This window comes from Gopherus flavomarginatus, chromosome 9 (genome assembly GCF_025201925.1).
Source record: "Gopherus flavomarginatus isolate rGopFla2 chromosome 9, rGopFla2.mat.asm, whole genome shotgun sequence".
Classification (NCBI taxonomy): Eukaryota; Metazoa; Chordata; order Testudines; family Testudinidae; genus Gopherus; species Gopherus flavomarginatus.
The window spans coordinates 89,159,828-89,183,354 of NC_066625.1; the positions used below are offsets into that span (position 1 = coordinate 89,159,828).

The window sequence follows — 23,527 nt, forward strand, 5'->3', positions numbered from 1 at the left end:
CAGTATAATTTGGGTTTAGCAGTCTTCTCATTTCTTAAACATCAAAACAAAGGAAAATACTTGTTAATTACTAATTTTCACTATTACAGTTTATACAATATGTCTAATTCTGCTGCTAAGAGATTTTTCTATTGACTTCTGTGGGAGCAGGATAAAGTCCTACACTGAGAGAGATGGAGAAGAAAGGAAAATTCGACATTTTCTATTACAGAATTAGCCAATTAATTAATTATGTCTTGGTCCTGGAAAGATTTACACGTGTTTAACTTTAAACTTTGCAGGATCAGGGCCTTATTAAAGATGCTTATTCTTTCTACTAGGCAGGGTGTTTTCACTACCGAGTGACACTTTTTTTTAGGTTATTCTAGAATGTGTGCTGATTTTTGTTTCTTTGTTGTTAGTGTTTTCATTTCTATTTTAAAGAAAACATTGGTGCCTTGTGGGAAAAACTGGAAAATATTGGTATTTAGGAACAGTTCTGTTCATATATAATTTTCTGATTTTCACTTTATTCTTTATTAAGAAAACAGCACCAGTATTTTCTTTCTCCCTCTCTCCTCCCAATCCTTAGCACACTTGACTTTGTTTAGATTGTGAGGTCTACAGATATTGCAGATTGGAGTGGTTCATCTGCAAGTCACAGATGATATAGATGCAGAATTGCTTCCAAATAGAATATTTTCAAACTTTTTCATGTGGCCCTGCAGTTCTTCAAATAAATTTCTGATATGCCTTAACTTCATGCCTTTTTGCTGTAGACATAAATTGTAAACATTGACTATTTCAGCATATTAGACTAAGTTTGAGGCAGAGAAGTTTGCTTCTGAAATAAATATTGAACAGTTTTAGGGTACAGAGAACAAATTTTCAAAGAGGTCTCGCCCCAATTGCTAAATGTATGTCTTCAATTGAACTTCTGCATACATTTATTAATACCTAAATTTTTCCATGGAAAAATTCAAATTTATGTGTGCAATCTGCATTTGTCACTAAAATAACATTGTTAGTACAAAGCTACCTAGCTTGCATGTGGAAATGCAGTTGCATACATTTGAATTTCTTCACATGAAAAAACCTGAATATGAACAAATGCACAAGCAAGTTTAGATAGATGTAAGCCTACTGGTATATTGTGACCGCTGCCTGTCATACTGACTAATATTATGTACTTTTTCCTTCTAATCTGGCTGTCTGTATCCATCTTTTGTCTCTTGTCTTATACATTGATTGTAAGCTCTTTTGGGGCAGGGACCATCTTTTTGTTTGATGTTTGTACAGTGTCTAGCATAGCCCTTGAATAGAGTTCCTAGGTGCTATAGTAATACAAATAAATAATAATATAATACATTAAAAATAGAGGCCTACATATCTCTGCAGTTAATTCTTTTATTGCTAGATTTGGTGTTTCCTTGGGAGTGAACTAACACCAAGACATGGATTTTGAGTTTTGACTATTTGAGTTCACAAAATTTGGTCATTAATTAAACCCATATCAGGCTTCTGACATCAGTCAGACAGCAAGGTGGATAGATTTAATCGAACATTGAAAATACAGTTGTGAATGTTTTGAAGCACCATCACAGAGACTGAGTTATGCACCTACCATTTTTACTGAAAGCAAAGAAAACTGCTGTGAGTTACTCAGCAAAATGCACTTTTCATGTTTGGAAATCAGCAGACTATTCCAAATATGGTTGGGGTTCAAAAGGAAAAGTGAGTAGAAATTAATCATTTAGATTATGCAGAAGAAATAAGTCCATCACTTTGTCCGTGTGTGTCTGAAGTGTTAGGGGCAGTGAAATTGTTTAGTAGGGAGAACTAATATGGTTCTTCAGTTCCTCAGGCAAAGAAAGCTCAGGAAGAAGCTTATAGAGTTATTATGGATCAAATATATGTAGAGTCACTGATTGAATCTTTGAATACTTGTGCCAAATTTACTGTGGTACATAAAGACAATGTTGAAATACAGGAGAGGGGAAAAGAACAGGAGTACTGGTGGCACCTTAGAAACTAACAAATGTATTTGAGCATAAACTTTCGTGGGATACAGCCCACTTCATCGGATGCATAGACTGGAACATATAGTGAGGAGATATATATACACATACAGAGAACATGAAAAGGTGGGAGTTGTCCTGCCAACTAAGAGGCTAATTAATTAAGAGAAAAAACTTTTGTAGTGATAATTAAGATGGCCCATTACAGACAGTTTGACAAGAGGTGTGAGAATACTTAACATGGAGAAATAGATTCAATGTGTGTAATGGCTCAGCCATTCCCAGTCTCTATTCAAGCCTAAATTGATAGTCTCTAGTTTGCATATTAATTCAAGTTCAGCAGTTTCTCGTTGGAGTCTGTTTTTGAAGGAAAGTCATCCAATAGGGATTATAGATGCTAAAACATCCTAAAAACACAAGAATGGAATAATAATAAACTTTATTTGGTATGGGGTTTTCAAATGTGTCTGAAAAGGCTTTGTAGAATTAATATAACTATAGAATGAAATAGATAATAAAGAAGACAGTTACAGAATTACAAAGCACACTTCTAGTTCATCCTTCCTTGACAATACAGGAACACAACATCTTTCTTCCAAAATTTCATGTACTTTTCAAAGACATATCTAACTCCCACTCTCTCTTCTTAATGTATTTATCTCATGCTGCGCATACTGGAAAATTTATAATCATTTTAACCCCTTTCTGTTCACAGTAGTTGGACTTCCTGCACCTGTGGGCAGTTTCAACACACTTACCTTTGTGTTTAGATTATTATAGACAGAGCTGAAAGATGCCTGTGGTTAAGATTGCCTCACAGTATCTATTATAAAGTCCTGTTATCAAGTACTCATAATTTTGACAAACTTGAACAGTTTAGGCTGAAATTTTCCATGCTAGGTGTTTGACCCAGGCTCAGTGTCTTTGAAAGTTTCAGAAAAAAACAGTTCATCTGTTTTCAAGAAAGTGGTCAGGGGAAATATATGTTGTTTGCCAATAATAACAAATTCTTACAACTTTTTTGTTGAAAAGTTTTAGCGTCACTGTGTTTTGGATCACAGACTTGAAATTTGCGAGGGGCTCCTCCTGGGGTCAGAGAGGTGCCTTTTGCTGCCCCTGTGAAAATTCACTCAGATTTAGCTGAATTATAAACAATATTACCAATCTCAAGCATTCAAAAAGCACCAAAAATCACAAGTCTGGCTTAAAAATTATGAGTTTTTTAAAAATAAAAAAATTGAATTTCTTTTTATTTGGCTTTTGTACCATTGGGGTTCACATTTCAAGCTTTTCTCTGCAACCATATGGGGGCTTTTCTGGAGGATATCTGCCTCATGTTTTTAAAGTCATTAGTTGTATAAACTGGAAGGTATGCAGTGAATCAGACTGGGGACTGCATGAAGGTAAAGGGTTGTCTCATGGTTAAGGCGGGTGAATACCATTCTGGAGTCTATCTCTGCCTCCATCACATAATTTCTGTGTGAGACTGGACAAGTCATTTAAACCAAAATTTTTGCAGATGGCCCTTAGGTGTTCCCTATTTTCTGGGTATCCAACAGGGGACACGGGTTGGATTTGTGGAAGTGCTGAGCACTCATACCTACAACTGAAGTCAATGGGTGCTGTGCTTTGAACATATAATGTGCTATAAAAATGCTAAGTGCTAAGTGCTCTGAAAAATTAGGCTATAGGTACGTTGAGGGGGACACTCAAAATTAGTGGACACTTTTGACGATAGCTCCGAGCCTTAGTTTCCCATCTGTGAAATGGGAATAATAATATCACTTCACTTCAAATGGCATTGTAAAGATAAATTCATTAATGTTTCTGAAGCACTAAGACACTTCAGTGATGAATGCCATAGAAAAGCCCATGTAAGAAAATAAATAGTTCTGTATTTAGTACAGGGCTTGAATGGTGTGCAGTAAACAAAGACTGGGGTCATATATTGAATGACGAGGATAAAAATAAATATTGAATGGCTACCTATTCAGTACTTGTTCCTGCAACACAAAAGTCAACAGGAATCTGAACTCTCCTTTCAGTAGTAGCAGGATCAAGAGCACCATCCATCCTGTGCACTCAATACGGCGGAGGTCTTATGAAAAAAATAGTATGTGGTCATATAATTAAAGACTACACAAGGGGGAAAATTAAAGTTGTATAGGCAATCTTAATTCTGGCATTTCCTAACTTTTGCTTGCTTAATTTCCAACCTTGGCATTCTTTTTTTGTAAATAATGGAAAATGTGGTTTAAGATGGAAAAATGCTAAATACACAGCTTTGAAGATGTTTCCAGATGTCAAGGTCCCAGGCAGAACCACCACAGTATTTGCAGTTTTCACATTTTAGGTGACCTTGCCAAAGACATATGTTTACCTTGTATAGCAGGAGTAGAAGGGAGGCAACGTTATTATTGTGTGTGGTACAACAAATATCTGAGATCTATGTTCTCTGTTGTTCGGAATCTCTCTTTCTCACTCTCTCTCTTTTTTTTTTTTTTGGTAACCTTAACTTTGAATTTGTTGGCTTTGTTTGTTTTGGGTTTTTTTAGCTATAATGTTCTAATTCGGTCAAATTATTTTGTCTGGAAATCTGCCTTAATTATTGTCCCAAAATAATATGGACTAATAATATGAAGAAAAATATTGTTATAATGACATGAAAGTCATATTGCAATTACAGTTATTTTTGTGTTTAACAGATCAGTGTGCATCCAACCTCATCTATCCAGGTTTCAAGCTCAGGAACAGACAATTTAACAATCTATGGTAAGAACTCCTTACTCTCATTCACATCAATGTCTTTGCAGATCCTAACTGTAAAATTGCATCATTTAGATCTGTTTCAAAGCAGCTAGCCCTTGGGGAGCGGTGCCTGTGCCCATATTTCAGCATTCTAGAACTAAGAGTAGAAAAGTCCCCAACTTGCAGGCTTGCAAAAGAGAAACTCAATGCAAATGTCCTACATCATTCATTTAAGAAGGCAGGGTTACATTAAAAATGTAAAAAAGCATAGATTTTCTATAAATATGAAAATCATTAAAGTTGTGGCAAAAGTCCAGATATAGCTGGAATTTGTTTTACGCTTGATATAGGTGAAAGTATATTAGGAAAATGTGGACCTGCAGTTTCTGTGAGTGCACTTTATAATCATTTGATAATCTTTTATAGAATCTCATACAACACCTTTTGGGTCTGAAGAAAAGAAAGAAGAGAAAACCCTGAGGAACCTTGTGGAGATTCTGCAGGATATGATACAAGATGTTCCTACACAGCGCACACCAACTGAGCAAACGATCATTACACCCAAAATAGTGAAATCATATGTTAATGGAAATATTGACTATCTTTGGTTAAATGTGGGCCAAAAACATGGTAGAAAGCTACAGAAGTCAAAGAAAAAGGCTGCTGTTACAAGACAATTTACCACATCTACAACAACCCCATTTTGGAGACTGCGAACTGGCACGGAAGTTTCTGTTGTTTTACACACTAATGAGTCTTCTAGTTCAACCACACCATTGAAAAAAATATTTATTACATTTGAAAATGCTGTTTCGAAAAGAAAAAGTAAGACTTTTGATCAGTTAACAAATGGATCCCTGGAAAATCTAGTTCAGTCTTTAAAGAATGTAAAAAAACTCAAAGAAACAGAAAACGTCACCAAAAAAGCAGAAAAACTGAAACACGTTGCAAAGGTGAAAAAGCTACATGTATATGACAAGGTGAAACATCGACCTGCAGGTGAAGCAATCTTGGAGAAGATTGAAAAGCTTAAAAAATTGTTACAGAAGCCACCAGATTATGTTAAACAAAATCCACATCTCCAAGAGTATGTTGAATCATCTGAAAATTATATAACGAAATCTCTTATGCTGGAAAAAGAAGCAGAGGCTTCACTAGGTCTGCTGTATCACCAACCTAAGCCTTCACCTCTGGAAAAAAAGGTAGAACAGAACACAGAAGAAGTAGAACAGGACACACAGCAGAAATCAGAAAGTTAAGAGCATTTATTAACCTGCTGTATGATTTTAGTCCTCAGCTAACTACATATATTGATAGTTCTGACAAGAAATATGTCCCAGAGGATATTAGTGTAAAAGCTATTGCTGTTCTTGATGCTATGAAACATGTTTTCTGTGGAAGTCAGGCAGAGCAAAACAAAAAGGTGTTGAAGAAGTTGCTAGAGGATGATATAAAGCTTTTAAACATAGTTCTTAAGAACCACGAATAGACTCTTAAAAATAGTTATTTATTGGTGCCTTCATTGCGTTAACTTTAATTTTAAAGATCTGTTTTCTAGTTTGTCATTGTCATCTAGATTTCATCTCTGTTGTAACAATATTCATCTCAGTAATTAAACACCATTTTTAAAAAATGTTCATTTTCAGTGTTTACCATGATGGGTTGTTGACCTTGGATAAGTTTATTCTGTTGTTAAATTTGTGTTAGCATCTGAATGAATTATGCTTAGATATATTGTTAGTTTAAAATTTTACAGTTTCCTTTTGTAAGGGTTGTTGTGCCATGCTGTTGTAATACATACCACTTAGTGTAGAGGGCTGAAGTAAAATTTTTAGTCTTTTAATTTTTATTTGTTAAAATTAAATAACACCAAATAGATCTACACTCTTGGGCTAGTGACTCTCAACGATAGGAATGCAAAGGGTTTTAGTCTAGTACAGGATAGTGGTTCCTGTAGCTACCAAATAAACGTCAAGGAGCAACCCTTGGCTCCCTATTCTTGTTCACAAGTAGAGAAGGCCCTAACTGCAGTCAAACTACCATGGTTCTGATACATGGGGAAGGAAGTGGGCTGCAAAGGGGGCTTCTTGGAGCACTCCATAAGAACTTAAGAACAGCCATACTGGGTCAGACCAAAGGTCCATCTAGCCCAGTGTCTTGTCTTCCGACAGTGGCCAATGCCAGGTGCTTCTGAGGGAATGAACAAAATAAGTAATCATCAAGTGATCCATCCCCTGTCATCCATTCCCAGCTTCTGGCAAACAGAAGCTAGGGACACCATCTCTGCCCTTCCTGACTAATAGCTATTGATGGACCTATCTGATATGAATTTATCTAATTCTTTTTTGAACCCTGTTAGTGTCTTGGTTTTCACAACATTCTCTGGAAAGGTGTTACACAGGTTGATTGTATGCTGTGTGAAGAAATACTTCCTTTTGTTTGTTTTAAACCTACTGCCTATTAATTTCATTTGGTGACCCTTAGTTCTTGTGTTATGAGAAGGAGTAAATAACACTTCCTTTTTTACTTTCTCCACACCTGTCATGATTTTATAGACCTCTATCATATCCCCCCTTAGTTGTCTCTTTTCCAAGCTGAAAAGTCCCAGTCTTATTAATCTTTCCTCATATAGAAGCTGTTCCATACCCCTAAACATTTTTGTTGACCTTTTGTGTACCTTTTCCATTTCCAATGTATCTTTTTTTGAGAGGGGGCGACCACATCTACAGCAGTATTCAAGATGTGAGGCATATCATAGATTTATATAGAGGTAATATGATATTTTCTGACTTACTCTCTATCCCTTTCTTAATGATTCACAACATTCTGTTAGCTTTTCTGATTGTCGCTGCACATTGAGTGGATGTTTTCAGAAAACTGTCCACAATGGCTCCAAGATCGCTTTCTTGAGTGGTAACAACTAATTTAGACGCCATCATTTTATATGTATAGTTGGGATTATGTTTTCCAGTGTGCATTACTTTGCCTTTATCCACACTGAACCCTAGTTGTCCTGGAAGTTCTCCTTTATGGGACCTCTTTCTCCATGGCTCAAAGGAAGGAAGCACAGGAGAAGTGCAGGCGTGGTCAGGGAATCAGCTACCACGTGGAGCTCTGGACAAAATGCAGACACAGACACATTATATAGGGGAATTTCCTAGACTGTAGGATCTGTGCTAGTACTCTAGGCTGGAAAAGGGATGATTTTTTTTCCCATCCTCCAACTTCTGAGGATATTCCCCATTCAAAGCTTATTTATTCAAGTTTTGTGTCCAACATTTGACCCCAAGTGATTTTTTTTTATGACAAGGCTGATACCTCTTGCCTTTGTTTGCAGGAGCCCATGTTTTTCTTATGACTTCATTTTTTTTAAGGCTTTTGAGACTTATTTTGGAAAGTAAGCCATAATGAAACAAGAGGTTTCCTTGAACATTCTTGGTGGCTTCTTCCTGACTTCCCCATATACCTCATGTGGCCTTCGAAGAGGAGATAATCCAAATCAGCCACGTTTTCAGGTTGGGACAGTACATGAATCAATGATCAGAGAGATTTATCTCCTGAATTATGCTGTATAGATGCTGCTTACAGAGCCATATTTTTGCTCACTAGGTACCAAACGGTCAATGAACTTTCAGATCTAGAGGATGAAAAGCCAAGCCTTGTGAAGTGTTAACAAATAAAAGGCTCCAACCCTTTCTTCACTTTACTAAGGGGAGCTTGCTCTCGTCTGATATATGTGCAAGTTGTTCTTAATTAATTCAAAATAATTTATACTTTCAGCTGCTTGTGCATAGGCACTTGCTGTTCTATATTGTTTCTGTTTTCTTAAGATTTCTTTTAAAATAGCATGAGTTCTTAAAGACTTTTGTCATATACCATTGTTCCTACTTTTCTGTATATTTTTTATCTGTGCGTGTTAACAACTGTTTGAAAATTTGAAGCTTCAGAGTTTTTTGGCATAATGTCTAGAACGTCATATTAAATCCATTTGATCTTATAGATTTCTTGGTTCAGTATCTCTGACGTGGAGTTTCTTACAACTTTTTCTAATAAATCTTGGAGCATACCATGATAGTACTAATCTAACAGTTGGACTACTGCAACATGCTCATTATTGGTCTATTAGTAGATCCACTCGATGCAAAATTTTAAATAAACTTATTTTGAAAATATATTTCTGGCTTTTAAACATATCATTCATTCTGTTATTGATCTGGGATATTCATTTCAAATATCAAAGCTCTGCTATTTGGTTGTTTGTTTTTCCCTCTAAGAAACTAGAAACAAGAGATTTGGCCAAATCAGCAGTTGGCTTGACTCATTGACTGGGCAGGTAGTGTCTTCCTAAGTAAATGTTACAAAGAAATAGAAATGTGGAAATGGAATGGAAAAGCATAAGATACCACAGAAGACAAGAGAGTTCAGACCCTGATTGTCATATGACAGGGCTTTGTAAATGTTGACAATCTTAGTAAAGGAGAGAACAATAAAGCCAGTAGGGTCAAAAGTTGAATTGTCATGGGAAAGTTCAGAAACAGAGATTACTTGACAGATCAGAAGTTTGTTGTCTAGCATGCACATAAGACTTGTTGAACTGTTTTGTTATGAATAATTGTTATGAATTTAGCTCCTTTTTCAGTTAGTGAATTATTCACAAACCAAGCCTGATTTTTTTTTTTGAATGTACAGAATTTGTCATTCATAAGTATTCATTTGTAGACGGGATAAATAATTGTCAGCATGTGGCCTATTTACAGCCTGTTTGCATTGCGTGTTTGCTGTTCAGTATTCATAGGCTTGAGTGTCTGTGTCTTATGGTGTTAATGCTGCTTCTTGATTGAATTATTGAAACTTTTTAGGCAGGAAAATAATGACTAGAGGATAACAAATACTGCACTTTCTACTACAGATTTTGGATAAATAATCACTTGTGATAAATTGTATGAATGTTTTTGAGTTGTAAACATTTTCACCACTACGTGGCAGCTGCTGAATATGTGTGATTAAAGGAAAATTACTTCATAGCAGAATGAACGTATTCCTGTTATTCATGAAAACACTAAAGAATTAGTTGAACTATTCAACCAGCCCTAATGTGGACTTGATCATGCTCCCATTAAATTTAATGAGATTTTTGCCTATTTTATTTAATCAAAATGATATAACCTTTTATGGGGGTAAGGAATATTAAGAAAAAATAAAAGATTCCTTCCAACCAATTTTAAATCAAAAGTTTGGAAAGTCAAAAATGATGATTCCCACAAAAACTGCCTCCTTGCCTCCTGCTTGTATAACTGGATAGGCTCGTACATTTATGGTTTGATATATGTTTCTTAAACAAAAGCTTTTCATAAAAGGAATTAAGGTTTGTTGACTATGACATCCCGCCAACTCAAATCTCTGTCAAGTTATTGGACTTTCTGTCACTGTAGTCAAACTAGTGTTCATTGAAAGCAACAGACTCTTCATCTTCGTAAAGAACGGTCTTTTGCCTGTTAATAGATAAGCAAACTTATTACCAGACAAGAATACATAAGTCTCCCTTATAGCATTGCACAAAATGTTATTAACCACCTCAGGAACATTAGCAAATATTCAGTGTTGAAATATGTGCAGCAGTTAAGTGTGATGTGTTATCTTTGTGTGGGAAGCATGAGATAGGGGTGAGCATGAGCATTAGAAGGGGTGTTTGTAGTGGCCAGGTAAATTATATTAAAATATGCAAGAGAGCCAAGGTGTCACTCTAATACTCTAAATACCTTTAATGATGTACTCTTATTATCTTAACCTTTATATCCATTAGAGGCAGATATTGGGCTTTGTTGACCTTTTTTTTTAAAGTCACATTTGGGGAAATCATACATCTATATTTCCTGCCAGGTTTTGTGCAATCCAAGATCAAAGATGAAAGTTTGATTTATTGACTACAAGTTTGTAGAAAGGTAGGACAGTAATTTCATGGGGTTGGCTTTTGAGGTTTTAAATATTCTTTACTATTCCATGGCTTGAGCCTACAAAATGCTGAGCAGTCTGGCCCTGCTCCTGTAAAGCACTTAAGCACAGGTTTAACTTTAAGCACTGTATTCCCTAAAGTTAAGCATGTGTTTAAATGCTTTTCTGGATCAAGGATTAAGTATTCAGCACCTTCCAGGATCAAACTCCGGATGTCTGTGATCTCTTGTATAGAGATGTTGTATCTGGAATTTTCTAGGAGGGCCCCTTTTAATATTTTTTAATGTTAGTTTAATTGTGCTAACCATTTTTTCTGTCTAAAGCTACCACCTATAAATACATTTTAAAACCTCCCCTTTAATTTATAAAAACGTCAAAGAACATGAAAATATAAAATCAATGTGAATAAGAACACATAATCCTCTCTTTAGCGATCATGTGCATTGTCCCATAAAAAGTGACTTCCAAAATAAAATTATGTTTTTGTTGTGTGTAATTTTTTGCAATAACATTCAGATGTGGAGTTTGATGCCACTAAAGAGTCATACAATTGGTAATGCACTGTTTATAGCGTACTGGCGTAGCAGAATGATTTGACTGTTGTTTATCAGGCTATTTAGATGTGTAATCATAAGCCACTCTAAAAGTAATTATGAAATAGAGTAATTATTAAAATGTCACCACCATATGTTCTGTAATGATTCAGTTGAAATCCTTTTGTTTGACAGACAGAAACCTTTTAGCATGACAGTTAACTTAAACCTCTAAAAGAGAGACATCTCTACACCTTATTGTAAAATCATTTACAGCTGAATTATTAGATAAGACCTGAAAAGTAGGATACACTAGAATTGTCCTATACTTCTACTGGGAAAAGCAAGAATTCTGAAGAATGAAAGGCATTTCATATGTATCATTTAAGGTGAGGGCTTTTATTCTGCAGAATGGCATTTTTTTATGATTCAATCTAAAATGAGTGAATTAACCAATATATTAAAATCACCAATAATACAAAAATCTTAAGAAAAAAAACAGTCATAAATATTTGTTACCATTTTATAGATTTTTAAAAACCTTTAATTGTTCTATTTGTTTTCTAGGCACATGTTTACAAGTTAGAATAGAAAAACCTATTTGAAAAATAATATTTTATGACTACCTCTAAACGATATATAATGTTGATCCATGTACGTACTTTGTTTTTAGTGAAAATACTCTGCTGGTAAATATCAAATCGACTCAATAAGTATTTATTTAAAAAAATCAGAAAGGAAATGTAATACTTAAGGGAAATTCTTTAAATTGATATGCAGAAGCTGTTGGCTGTCTTTTTTTTTTTTTTTACTCCAACTGTATCCAGCTTGAGTGATTAATGTTTGTATAGTAGTTTATAACTTGTGAAATTATAAAGTAGTAAAAGCATGCTTAATTTAATTCTCAAAAAGAAAATCTTCACAGAATTTAATTAATTAGCTTTTATACCTATTTTTTGCATCTGAGAAAGAGGCAAAGTTATATCATGCTCATGCAGAATTTATTCTTTAAATTGTATTTATTTTCAGTTCTTTAAAAACAATACCTGTCTTTGGTCAGTCACAGTTGTTCTTTTCAAGGCAGTTTTTAGAAAACACTGTGTCAAAGGGTATTAATTTTTAAAAAATTGGATTTATGCACACTTTATTTCTTCTCTGCATTTGTCTTTGTCTTTCTTTCATTAGCTGCACAGATAGTACTAGCTCTTCTTTTTCTGTTTGCTGTTTTTCTTGTTCTGACTGACTTTGCCTGGAGACCCATTACTGAGTAAATACACTGATTCATATCGTTGTATCTCTGTTTTGTAACTACCACCATAGTCCACTTTAATTAAAAATGAAGCCAAATACATTCTTGTACAGTCAACTTAACGGTGTATAACCCTTAAAAGTCACCTCTGATGTTCCAAGTGCCTTCAAAGAGAGAGCATATTTTCATCTGTGCAAAACACCCAATATTTCCCAAATTAGGTGCCTTTAAATTAGTCTTAGGGACATTTGAAGCAAGAAGTCACAATGTGAAAGGGAAACTTATTCAGTATTACCAACCCCAATCCTTCAAAAACTATGAGTTAGGCCCCCCAAAACCATGGGATTTGCTTAAAAATCACAAAAATAATAAATGTTGGGTTTTTTTATTTGCCTTCTTGTTTTTGAGCCATTAGGGGTCCCTTCATAGCTTTCTTCTGCAGTTCTAATTTTTAGGAAGAAAGCTGAGATTCTCGTGTAATCACATGAGTCCAGGAGCTGAAGCTTTAAGAAAAACACCAAATATCATAAGACTTGTGATAAAATTGCAGGAGTTGCTAATACTGCTAGTCATGCATGCTAGTACAGTCAGCCCATCCAGTCAATGGGAGTTGTTCTAGGTTTGCAGGAGCAGGCCTATAAAGATCAAAATGTAACAGGACAGAGAGTTTTGTTGATTTTTTAAAATAAATTCCTTGATAGTTGTGACAAGCCGTCAGAAGCAGTCTTTCCTGACTCTCAGGTGCGGGTGCTGATTGGACTATCAGAATGCTTAAAAGCCAGACTATAATGGGCCTTCTTTCTATGGTGGTCAGAAATAATCCCAATCCTTTCCCTGCTCTCTCCAGCACTATGATACTACTCCTGTGTTTAAATTTCTCCACTGAACCAGGATTCTGACACTCCTTCTACATCCACAATCCTCTAAATTTTCAAGCAGTTGCTCCATCAGATTGGAAGTTTTCCTTTCAACAGGTGACTTAGAAAGGCTGGTGAACATTTCAAAGTTGCTACTTGCTGAGATACAGGAAGACTGCTCAGAAGTTACCTTTATTGTTGCTCAGTAGTATTACAGAGCTTTATCTCTTTTACATTAATTACAGCCTTGTATTGATTAAGTAGTCATGATCCAGTCTCTTTTATGTCACTGCGTTTGAGCTGTATCTCCTTTTTGATACACCGATGGCTTGCTGATTCAAAATACATTTGGGTTTGGGATCCATTTTTGAACTTGGGACAACAAACAGCTCAGTAAAATTCAAAACCACGTCTCTGGAGTTAATGCTCTCTGACATTACAATTCAGACACTATGATTATCATCAGCTGTGCATGTTTCATTTCTGAGTAAGCTGTCTGGGGTGGTTTGTTTGTTATATATGGGTTGAAATAAATCGCTACTGAAATTATTTGGTGGAATGGGGGTTGATTGTAAAATCCTGGGTCACATCCTGAGGCCTATACTCAGCTTTTATGCATTCCTTACTCAAGTAAAACTACCAACGTCAGTGGGAGCTTTGCTTGAATAAAGTCTAAGTCATCCTGTGGAGGGGTAAAGCTCCTCTTCTGTGCATGGCAGAGCACTGAGCCACCTTCACTGCACAGCTCCCTTGCATTCTGGATCCCACAAAGGCCTCTCCATGGGGTGTGGGATCCATGTGAGGAAGGGTGAGGAGATTGGGCAGTGTCTGCACACTCACTGGGGGAGTGCACTACAGTGACAGTAGCAGCTGCTTGTTGTGGTTATGGATCAAATGCTCAGTGGCAAGCTGAAGGCTCCATCCTGCAAACATACACATGTGTAACTTGACTCAGATAAGTGGTCCCAATGAGTAGTGATTTGAATGGAACCGCTCATCTGAGTAAAGCTGCACACCTGAGTAAATCTTCAGAATTGGGCCTTTTATTTATAAGCTGCCTAGACTACTTGATTTGCATGTACAAATTCCAACTTGAAAGCAAAATTGCTGAGTTTTGTGGCTGTTTGTAAGCTGAAAAGGAGACTGTGTGCAGAGAAACAGTAGGGGCTTTCTGGAAATATTTGATTGATTAAACAAATTTGGATGAGCAGCTTAACAGACAAATGCTGAAATAAAACAGACCTGCGAATGGTCCATCTGCCAGCCCCCAAGTGACTAAATAACACAGTATCCCACTTCAGGCAAACTCATACAACCCAATATTAGATCATGCTCTTTTTGTAGCAGACTGCTGAAATTTCATTAGGAAAATTAGCAAAGTTTAAGGCATATACATAATAGAAATACTGTGAGGGATCGTGGGTGTTTTGTTTGCATCAGGCCCAGGGAATATTTGAACATAAGATTTGTATCTCACTCTCTTATCCAAGTAAATACTTATATGACATGATCTGGGAAAATGACCTTTTAAAATAATGTTTTAGTAAATGTGTCTTGATTCTAGCTGATGTTTTTAGATTTGTTTTTTAAACTTGTGTTAGGGTTTCTGTTGGAATCCCACTATGGAACACCATGAGTTAGTGTAAAACACATGCAATTGAAAAGAAATACTAATATATTGGGAATTAATAAAAGCAATCTCTTTATGTTGTACTATTTTGCATTGAACTCAGTTATGGTGTGCCTACAATACCTGTTTTTCAGCTTTTCCATGAATTAGAACAGCTATAGTTATAATTACATTTGCTATTTTAAAATAACAGTACAAATGTGCTTCATCAGGGTCATTTTAACTTAAAGTAAATATATTAAACACTGGATCAAGATTAGACAAATTAGCATTTTGTGTCTGATGGCACTCTCATTTGTGATATTGAGTTAGGAAGAATGGAACTCAGGACAGTGACACTGGGAAAAGGAAGAGACTCTGGACACAGACACCTCAGATGTTTCAGGTAATGTGTGTTCTCTGTGGCAGGAGCGTTGCAGTCTGAAACATTCAGTCATGCTTTTTGTTGTTTTAGAGAAGTTCAGCATTTTGAACATTTTATAGAATAAAGGGAGCATAGAGGCTCCAAGTGCAAAGTATACTTCCAGCACAGAGAGCTTGACAATACTTGCATGGTCTCAGCTTTCTTTATAAACTGTTAAAAGTAAGCAGAAGAATTTCAGAAAAGTGCTGCCTTCACTCTGGGGAAAATGCTGACAGTTCAGGTATATCTTCTACAAATAACCCAACTGGCAAATCAAAATTTATTTCAGACAGTTAGGACCTAATTCTGATCTCACAGGAGTGTGAATTAGACGTAACTCAATTGCACTTAATGGAATTAACTGGTGTAAAACCAATCTGAGTCAGCTTGTGGCCAGATAGTTGTATGCTAATAAAGGTTTGCAAAGTGCTCTGACATCTCTGATTGAAGAGTTCTGAGACCTTCTTGTGCTGTAGTTGATTGGCACTGTAGGGCAAGCTAAGGTTTCATGGATCCTTTCCCTCTGGGTATGTCTACACTACGGGATTATTCCGATTTTACAGAAACCGGTTTTTAAAACAGATTGTATAAAGTCGAGTGCACGCGGCCACACTAAGCACATTAATTCGGCAGTGTGTGTCCATGTACCGACGCTAGTGTCGATTTCTGGAGCGTTGCACTGTGGGTAGCTATCCCATAGTTCCTGCAGTCTCCCCCGCCCCTTGGAATTCTGGGTTGAGATCCCAGTGCCTGATGGGGCAAAAACCATTGTCGCAGGTGGTTCTGGGTACAACCTCACCCCTCCCTCCCTGAAAGCAGCAGACAACCATTTCGCGCCTTTTTTCCTGGGTGAACTGTGCAAATGCCATAGCACAGCAAGCATGGAACCTGCTCAGCTCAAGTCTGCTATCATGGATGTTGTAAACACCTCGCGCATTCTCATGCAGTCTGTTCTGAACCAGGACCTGCAAAACCAGGCGAGGAGGCGGCGGCTACGGCAGCGCGGCGACGAGAGTGATGAGGACATGGACACAGAATTCTCTCAAACCGTGGACCCCTGCGCTTTGGAGATCCTGCTGGTAATGGGGCAGGTTGTAGCCACTGAACGCCGATTTTGGGCCCGGGAAAAAAGCACAGACTGGTGGGACTGCATAGTTTTGCAGGTTTGGGATGATTCCCAGTGGCTGCGAAACTTTTGCATGCGTAAGGGCACTTTCATGGAACTTTGTGACTTACTTTCCCCTGCCCTGAAAAGCCAGAATACCAAGATGAGAGCAGCGCTCACAGTTGAGAAGCGAGTGGCAATAGCCCTCTGGAAGCTTGCAACGCCAGACCGGTCAGTCGGGAATCAATTTGGAGTGGGAAAATCTACTGTGGGGGCTGCTGTGATGCAAGTAGCCAAAACAATCATTAAGCTGCTGCTACGAAAGGTTGTGACTCTGGGAAATGTGCAGGTCATAGTGGATGGCTTTGCTGCAATGGGATTCCCTAACTGTGGTGAGGCGATAGATGGAACCCATATCCCTATCTTGGCACTGGAGCACCAGAGCACTCAGTATGTAAACCGCAAGGGGTACTTTTCAATGGTGCTGCAAGCACTGGTGGATCATAAGGGATGTTTCACCAACATCCACGTGGGATGGCCAGGAAGGGTTCATGACGCTCACGTCTTCAGGAACACTACTCTGTTTAAACGGCTCCAGCAAGGGAATTACTTCCCAGACCAGAAAATAACAGTTGGGGATGTTGAAATGCCTGTAGTTATCCTGGGGGACCCAGCCTACCCCTTGATGCCATGGCTCATGAAGCCATACACAGGCAGCCTGGACAGTAGTCAGGAGTTGTTCAGTTACAGGCTGAGCAAGTGCAGAATGGTGGTAGAATGTGCATTTGGCCGTTTAAAGGCGCGCTGGCGCACATTACTGACTTGCTCAGACCTCAGCCAAACCAGTGTCCCCTTTGTTATTGCTGCTTGCTGTGTGCTCCACAATCTCTGTGAGAGTAAGGGGGAGACCTTTATGGCGGGGTGGGAGGCTGAGGCAAATCACCTGGCCACTGATTATGCGCAGCCAGACACCAGGGCGATTAGAAGAGCACACCAGGAAGTGGTGCGCATCAGAGAAGCTTTGAAAATGAGTTTCATCACGGGCCAGGGTACGGTGTGACTGCTGTGTTTGTATCCCCTTAATGAACTCCCCCTTGATTGACTAATTTCCTGGAAGCATTCACCTTCCTGCTTCGATTACAGCTTGCTTAAGGAAATAAAGTCACTATCGTTTAAAAATCATGTATTCTTTATTAATTCATTATAAAAAGAGGGAGAGAACTGACAACGTAGCCCAGGTGTGGTTTGGGAGGAGGAAAGGAGGGAAGGAAAAGGCCACTAAAAAAATTTCAAAGTAATGACAGCCTTTTGGTTGGGCTGTCCATGGGGGTGGAGTGGGCGGGTGCAAGGAGCCTTCCCCCACGTGTTCTTACACTTCTGGGTGAGGAGGATATGGAACATGGTGAGGGGTGAGGGTGGTTACACAGGGGCTGCAGCGGTACTCTGTGACCCTGCTGCTGTTCCTGAAGCTCCACCAGACGCCGGAGCATGTCAGTTTGATCATGCAGCAGCCCCAGCATTGCATCCCGCCACCGCTGATCTTCCTGCCTACACCTCTGATCTTCCTGCTGCCACCTCTCATCTCGAGCATCCCTCCTGTCCTCACGTTCACTGGCATCTTTCCTGTAATTTGATACCACGTCCTTCCACTCATTCAGATGAGCCCTTTCATTGCGGGTCACTTCCATGATTTCCGAGAACATTTCGTCTCGTGTCTTTTTTTTCCGGCGCCTTATCTGAGCTAGCCTTCGGGATGGAGTAGGGAGGCTTGAAAAATATGCAGCTGCATGAGGGTGGGAAAAAAGGGAGAGAAGTATTTAAAAAGATACATTTTAGAGAACAATGCTTATACTCTTTCACGGTGAACAACACTATTCACCTTACATAGCACATGTGATTTCACTACAAGGTCACATTTTGCATCTTAATATTGAGTGCCTGGGGCTCTGGTGTTAGAGATCTCACAGATGCAAGTCCAGGCAGCAGAATTCAGCTTGCATGCGGCCATGGTACGCCATTGTCTTTCGGCTTCTGCAGCCTTCATATACACAGTGCCCTCCTTTCCCATATACCAAGCAAATCCCGTTCAGTGCTGCTTCTTTCATGTTAACATGCAGCAGCAGAAACCACCCCCCCACGTCCAATTCTCTGGGATGATCGCTTTACCCCTCCCCCCACCGCGTGGCTGGTATCATGGAAGATCACTGCTAGCCAAACACGAAAAAGCTCAGCGCCAATCACCCCACCTCCCCCTGCTTGGCTACCTGCAAGGAAGGATTTCTTTTAAGCAACAGGTAAACAGGCCAGTAGGAATGGCCATCTCTGTCCCCTTAATTAAATTCCTGAATTTCAACCAGGTTACCATGAACGATATCACTCTCCTGAGGATAATACAGCGAGATAAAGAATGGATGTTGCTTGAATGCCAGCAATCACCGGGACCATACGCAGCTAGGCTTTGTCATGCAATGATACCAGATTACTTGCTACATGCATGGTGTGGTCAAATGTCCTACCATGGTGGACGGAATAAGGCTGCCTTGCCCAGAAACCTTCTGCAAAGGCTTTTGGAGTACCTCCAGGACAGCTTCATGGAGATGTACCTGGAGGATTTCTGCTCCATCCCCAGACATGTTAACAAACTTTTCCAATAACTGTACTGGCCGCGAATGCATCCAAAGTCCTCAGGGCAAATCAATCATTAAAAAACGCTTGCTTTTAAATGTTTTATATTTACAAAGGTACACTCACCAGAGGTCGCTTCCATGGCTTCATTGTCTGGGCTACTGGCTTGGGAGGGCTGGGAGGGTAATTCCGTCTGAGTGAGAAAAAGCTCCTGGCTGTTGGGGAGAATGGAGTGCTGTGTGCTCTCTGCAAGCTCGTTCTCCTCTTCCTCCTCCTCATCTTCCCCATCCGCAGAATCCTTCAGCCATGGCTGAGATTACCACCCCCACCTCGGAATCCATGGACAGGGGTGGGGTAGTGGTGTCGGACCCCCCGAGAAATTCATGCAGCTCAGCGTAGAAGCGGCATGTTTTTGGCCCTGCCCCAGACCTTCCGTTTGCTTCTTTGGTTTTCTGGTAGGCTTGTCTGAGCTCCTTAACTTTCACTCTGCACTGCACTGAGTCCCTGGTGTGGCCTCTCTCCATCATGGCCTTGGAAATTTTTTCAAAATTTTTTTCATTTTGTCTTTTGGAACGGAGTTCTGTTAGCACGGAATCCTCTCCCCATACAGCGATCAGATCCAGTACCTCCCGTGCGGTCCATGCTGGAGCTCTTTTTCGAGTCTCAGGAAACTGCATTGTTACCTGTGCTGATGAGCTCTGCGTGGTCACCTGTGCTGGTGAGCTCTCCACGCTGGCCAAACAGGAAATGAAATTCAAAAGTTCGCAGGGCTCTTCCTGTCTACCTGGCCAGTGCATCCGAGTTCAGATGGCTTTCCTGAGCAGTCACAATGGTGCACTGTGGGATACCACCCGGAGGCCAATACCGTCGATTTGTGGCCACATTAACCTTAATCCGACATGGCAATACCAATTTCAGCGCTACTTCTCTCGTCGGGGAGGAGTACAGAAACCGGTTTAAAGAGCCATTTATATCAATATAAAGGGCCTCGTTGTGTGGACGGGTGCACGGTTAAATCGGTTTAACGCTGCTAAATTCAGTTTAAACGTGTAGTGTAGACCAGGCCTCAGAGTCTCCCTGTACCTTTCTGTAACACTTGTAACATGAGTACTACCATGATATTTAAATAATGAGATAAATTATGCCCAGAACCTCATCAAAAAACTAACTGTGCACAGCAAACTTGGTGTACAACAAGGTTTCTGGGACTCTGGACCCATGGAACTGCTAAGGCCTAAAAAAGTTGTTTCAGTGTTCATAGAATCATAGAAGATCAGGGTTGGAAGAGACCTCAGGAGGTCCTCTAGTCCAATCCCCTGCTCAAAGCAGGACCAACACCAACTAAATCATCCCAGCCAAGGCGTTGTCAAGCTGGGCTTTAAAACCTCTAAGGATGGAGATTCCACCACCTCCCTCGGTAAGCCATTCCAGTGCTTCACCACCCTCCTAATGAAATAGTTTTTCCTAATATCCAACCTAGACCTCCCCCACTGCAACTTGAGACCATTGCTCCTTGTTCTGTCATCTGCCATCACTGAGAACAGCCGAGCTCCATCCTCTTTGGAACCCCACTTTGGGTAGTTGAAGGCTGCTATCAAATCACCCCTCACTCTTTTCTTCTGAAGACTAAACAAGTCCAGTTCCCTCTGCCTCTGCTCGTAAGTCATGTACCACAGCCTCCTGATAATTTTCATTGACCTCCACTGGACTCTTTCCAATTTGTCCACATCCTTCCCGTAGTGGGGGGCCCAAAACTGGATGCAATACTTCAGATGTGGCCTCACCAGTGCTGAAGAGAGGGGAATAATCACTTCCCTCGATCTGCTGGCAATGCTTCTATTAATGCAGCCCAATATGCTGTTAGTCTTGGCAACAAGGGAACACTACTGACTCATATCCAGCTTCTCATCCACTGTAATCCCCAGGTCCTTTTTTGCAGAACTGCTGCTTAGCCAGTCGGTCCCCAGCCTGTAGCGGTGCATGGGATTCTTCCTTCCCAAGTGCAGGACTCTGCACTTGTCCTTGTTGAACCTCATCAGATTTATTTTGTCCCAATCCCCCAATTTGTCTAGGTCACTTGGAACCCTATCCCTACCCTCCAGCGGACCTACCTCTCCCCGCATCTTAGTGTCATCTGCAAATTTGCTGAGGATGCAATCCATCCCATCATCTGGATCATTAATAAAGATGTTGAACAAAACCGGCCCCAGGAATGACCCACGGCGTACTCCACTTGATATTGGCTGCCAACTAGACATTGAGCCGTTGATCACTACCTGTTAAGCCCGACAATGTAGCCAGCTTTCTGTCCACCTTACAGTCCATTCATCCAATCCATACTTTTTTAACTTGCTGGCAAGAATACTGTGGGAGATTAGTATCAAAAGCTTTGCTAAAATCAAGATATATCACGTCCAGTGCTTTCCCCATATCCACAGAGCCAGATATCTCATCATAGAAGGCAATCAGGTTGGTCAGACATGACTTGCCCTTAGTGAATCCATGTTGACTGTTCCTGATCACCTCCTCTCCGCCAAGTGCTTCAAAATTGATTCCTTGAGGACCTGCTTCATGACTTTTTCCAGGGACTGAGGTGAGGCTGACCGGTCTGTAGTTCCCCAGGTTCTCCTTCTTTCCTCTTTTAAATAGAGGCACTATATTTGCCTTTTTCCAATCATCCAGGACCTCCCCTAATTGCCACAAGTTTTCAAAGATAATGGCCAATGGCTCTGCAATCATATCAGCCAACTCCCTCAGCACCCTCGATGCATTAGATCTGGACCCATGAACTTGTGCATGTCCAGCTTTTCTAAATAGTCCTTAACCTGTTCTTTCACCACTGAGGGCTGCTCACCTCCTCCTCGTACTGTGTTGCCCAGGACAGCAGTGTGGGAGCTGACCTTGTCTGTTGCCATGTTTGCATTTGGCCTGGAGTCTTCCTTTATTGCACAAACCGTAGTGTGTCAGCTTGCCAACTTACTGAGTTTTTAAATAACTAAGTAAACAGAGGGAGCCTTCCAAATGAGATTTGCTGCCTCCACGCCAGTGATGAAGTGAAACTATACCTCTTGCTGCGTGAGCTGCACTTTACTTTCTAAACTAACTGGCTTATCACACATGGACCTGAAGTGCCTATTACATCAGTTCATAGTAAAGTGCAAGTGGTTTACTATCTGGCTTCTGGTTCTGACATTCCCATGGCAACCTCCCCCCAATTTAGTCACAGTTTACTACCTCACAAGTAGGATTTGTTCAAAAACTGAATAAAGGTTGCAGCATGAAAAAGACACTTCCCCATGTGTTCCTGATGGCTAGTAAATAAGGACAGAAACACAGTGTGAGGAGGAGCTCTTTACTGAGTTTGGCAAGGTGCAGTTTTCAAGGTTAGACAGTTTAATGGAGCCAGCAATGCAAAATAAAGGAAATTAAAAGAATAACATAAACAGCTGTGGTCAGCTACATTTTAAGTACAATGAGGCAACAGAATAACTAGGCTACAATTTAACATATGATAGAATAAGTGGACCTGAGTCAGGAAACATGTGAAATCATAAATTAAAAGACTTTATAGACAGTTTTATAATATAGAATATAAAAACTATGTAGCTGTGTCAAGTATTTTATACCTAGTTTGTGTGTGTGTTTCTCACACGCATATAAACTGAATATAAAAATACCTGATACATTATTGGAAGATCCTCTCAGGAGGAATGTAAAATTCTTACGATGATCCCTATTTGGCTGACTCCTGCTGGTGTAGGAATGGGATCTGGAAGGGTTTTAGTTTAATAAAACATGGGCTGATTTACAATATTGAAATGACTTCTTGACTGCTCTCTCTTTCCAGTTTTTATGGACCATTGGCCTAACCTACTATGGCCATTCTTATGTTCTTATGATAAGTAAAGCTGGTAATGCTGCCTGATAGTAAAGGTTGCTTGATACTTCCCATTATAAAACCCTGTTTTCAGCTACTTGTAACTTTACCAAACGTTAACCATTTGGGCTGAAATTTTGCATGCCAGGTCTCTGCCTCGGTCTGATTTTCTTTTTTTTTTTTAAGTTTCAGCAAAAATGGTTCTGCCATTTCTGAGAACAAGACTAGGGAAAAATATTTTGCCCAGGTTAAAAAAATTCCTATAGTAGTTTCATTGACCACCTTTAGCACCCCTGGGTTTTGTGGTAGGGGCCTGAAATTTGGCCTATTCTGGGGATGTGCATTTTTGCTGTTCCCTTGAAAAAATGCCAAATCTGGCTAAGTTACTAGCTTTTGAAAAGTTTCAGTTTGCACATGCACAGTAGAGACATGTTAGAGTTGGGCAGCTAAATTCTTTGAAGATTCCATCTATGCTGAGCACACTCCAGCCCATGGCTGCAGGGGCTGAGCAGGGTTTTGCCTGCAATTGCTGCTCCTGACTGCTCTGGTTC

At 39.5% G+C, this 23,527-nt stretch overlaps 1 protein-coding gene across 1 annotated transcript in view; it reads left to right on the forward strand.

Moving 5' to 3' along the window:
• The window catches only part of NOX5 (NADPH oxidase 5), a 96,873-nt gene that overhangs the window by 48,855 nt on the left and 24,491 nt on the right, over nt 1–23,527 (forward strand). The window lies entirely within an intron of this gene.